The sequence below is a fragment of the Nicotiana attenuata genome, unplaced genomic scaffold (assembly GCF_001879085.1).
Source record: "Nicotiana attenuata strain UT unplaced genomic scaffold, NIATTr2, whole genome shotgun sequence".
Taxonomy (NCBI): domain Eukaryota; kingdom Viridiplantae; phylum Streptophyta; class Magnoliopsida; order Solanales; family Solanaceae; genus Nicotiana; species Nicotiana attenuata.
In genome coordinates, this window is record NW_017673870.1 from 103,897 (window position 1) to 107,198 (window position 3,302).

Here is a 3,302-nt window from a genome sequence, read left to right on the forward strand (position 1 = left end):
TAGATCTACAAAAAATTCTTTTAACAAAGGCAAAAGTGTGCCAATCGAATGATGTTTTTCTCCTATTTATAGGGACATAAATGCTCCAAGCAAGATTCGCCAATCGAAACTGATAGGGCATGAAACGGTTCAAACCCCAGGGAACGTGTGTCATAATGACAGCAGCCACAAACGACGTTTTAAACTAAACAACGCTCCGATTCCGAAACGGTCGCGACGGTCCAATGGTATCGTTGGAGCGCCGCGCCATTATCTCGATCTAAAATCTACGCCCATGGCGCGAACAGTCAGATTTCTCCTACGTGTTTGAAATTGTAATCCGCCCGCCGGGCCCGACAAGAGACGACCCCGACAGCCGGAGGGACTAACTGTATTGGTCAAAATCTGACCACTGTGGTCGACCCAACTGGGATCCCGCCTAAGTGGCGGGATAGGAAGAGACATCACGACTTGCTCCAATCCAAGTACCTACAATACTCAAGTAACGACGAAAATGATCGTGGTATTGGCATATCGACTAGAGAATACAGCAAGGACTCCAGGACTATATATATAGGAGGAATCCTCCAAGTGAAGGGGGGCTTTTTTTTTACTCTCTCTCTCTTTCTCTCTCTTCTGCAGCTCTCTTAGAAGAAAGGAGGCAAGTTGATCATCTTCACTATATCATATAAATTGATAATGTTCACTGTATCGTGAAAGAAGAAATGAAAAACATAAATAAGATTGATTGCCCATATTTTATCTTATTCATCGCTTTCTGATTCATTTTTAAATCCGGAGTTTATTACGTTTGACTAAGATTTACCTCTTCATCTTCATTAATTGATTTAATCAAAAAGGTTTCAACATCTTTTGGTCAAACAGATAACATTTTCGGCTTTGACATCTCCATCAAACTCAGATTGCAGTAGAACCCTGTTATGCACACATGCAAACCTTCTAATTTTAGGGCACAAGAAGGTAGAAAATCAACATTCTAGTACTAACCAAAGAGGGGAAGAACCGAATTTCAGCTTTCTAATCTAGAAACAAAACCAAAAAAATGAACTAAAGAGTAGAAAAACCCAATCGAGCGGACTGATTAGTACCACAAACTAGAATCCAAATCAACAATTCAAGTACTGACATAGACGATTGACATCCATGTAAAAGGAAAACAATGTTAAAAAATGTATTGGATACCAAAAAGTGGAAAAACCTATTCGATTTGCCGATCTAGAAAACAAAATTGAATAGAGCATATTAAAAAGACTCTTAAGTCAAAAGTTAAAAAGACTAAAATGTCCATTTAAAGCTAAACAACCTTTGTACTCTTTAATCAAACACTACTGCCATACTACTAATGTACAAAATCGTAAAATTAGAACTCTTTCCTAGTAAGTTCGACACTACCAAGAGTCACAAAGTTAACGGAATTGAGCATCTTTTACTACCCATCATTAAGTGTGGCACTACCAAGAGTCATAAAGTTAATGGAATTGAGCCTCTTCTACTACCTATCATTATAAGATATTTAAACTCCAGGCATTAGATAACGTGGATTAACAAAGCATGTTAAGTGAATCTAAACTACAATGCAAATGTAGAGATAGTGCTATAGTTATCTCATCTAGGTTCTTGAGGTTGATATTAATCAGTTTAGATAAAGCAAAAGGAGTGGAGATGACAGAGAAAGCTAAAGCAAAAGCCAAGAGAAAGAATGATAAAGAAGCAGAAGTAAAAATGATAGAGATAATAGCAATATTTTCCGCGTTGGGAGGCCAAAATTAGATCTCTCAAGAGAAAATCACTAATCACGCTACTGCCTCAAGCAAAAGAATTCTGAAGGCTTAATCAATCATGTTCCCAAGAAAAATATGCCCCATGGCAATGGTCGCAAAATGATTAAGCGTGTCATTTAGCTTGTGGGAGTGTGTCCTCAAAAGACAACTTCCTTATGGTAAATTTTATGATACACATTTTAGAAATAATAGTGAATTTCACTTAAATACTACTTACTTTATATATACGTTTATGGGTTAAATCTATTTTAGGATGAATGGTATATTATTTGAAGAGCTTGGCACACATGACACGGAAAGGAACAAAGAACCCTACAGTAAACATTTCATTTCCTTCCTTCTCTTTTGTTCATTTCCCCCCAGTTATCTATTAACAGAATTCTCTTTCTTCTTCTGCCTATTGAAGATATTATTAGGATTTTAAATTTAATTCTTTATTATTGAGACTGGTATTGGTGTTCATATTGCTACTATATATGCAGTAGAGAAAGTAAATCACTCTGGTGTGCTCTGATAACTCGACCATTGATAACATTAAAACACTTAATTGATGTTAGGGCAGAGCATTTTGTTTGGGTTGTTTCATAACATGGAAAAATAACGACTGTTATATTGCATTTAGCTCAATAAATCTGTGCATTAAAGAATTGATCTGAATCGGAAAAAATAGAAACGGAAATAGAATGTACTAAGATAGACGCATAGATAGATCATATCAACATAAAGGCAAGAACGAGTAAACTAAAAGAAGTTCGTGGGAAGACGGATAATTACATCTAAATTTTTTAATATGTCTGAGGGAGAAGAGTTACCTTTTTTATTCCTTCAATTTTATACATAGTTCCAGATGATTTTGCAACTAATGAGATTTTTCATTAAGAAAAGCTGAGCCTTGCCTCTTGTATTAATACGGAGGACATTCCATTTTGACCCTTTCTACCGATTAATAAGTAAAAATGCCAACTCAAAAATCAAAAAATTGATATTGTATGTTCTTTTGTATTTATTGTTTTAGGGATTTTTTTTGTCGAGTTATTTAAACAGGATCAAAATTCATTATTCTTAAAAAAAATGCATGTTTTTGATTAATTTTATTTGATAATTCATGTGAGTTTTAAAATTTATGTACTTCTCGATAAAGGGATCACGCGAAACGCGCGTGTCCAAAAATTAGTACAACTGATATCCACGTAAAGAGAAAAAAATGTTAAATAAGGTGTAATCTAACAAACACCGAATCGAATGGAGCTTATAGAGACTGACATTTGCTTAAAAGATAAAGAATGATAAACAACGTCGAACTGAAACGAGGAGGAATCAAACCAAACCACACCACAAGCAAACTGGTAGAGTAAGAACCGAACCGAACCGAACCGAACCGAACCGCACAACAGGCAAACTGAAAATAAGGGAAGAACCAAACCAAACCGCCACAGGCTACCTGGAAAAAGGAATAACCGAACCAAACGAAAACGCACAACGGGCTAACTGCACAAAGGAAGAACCGAACAACAAGCTGAC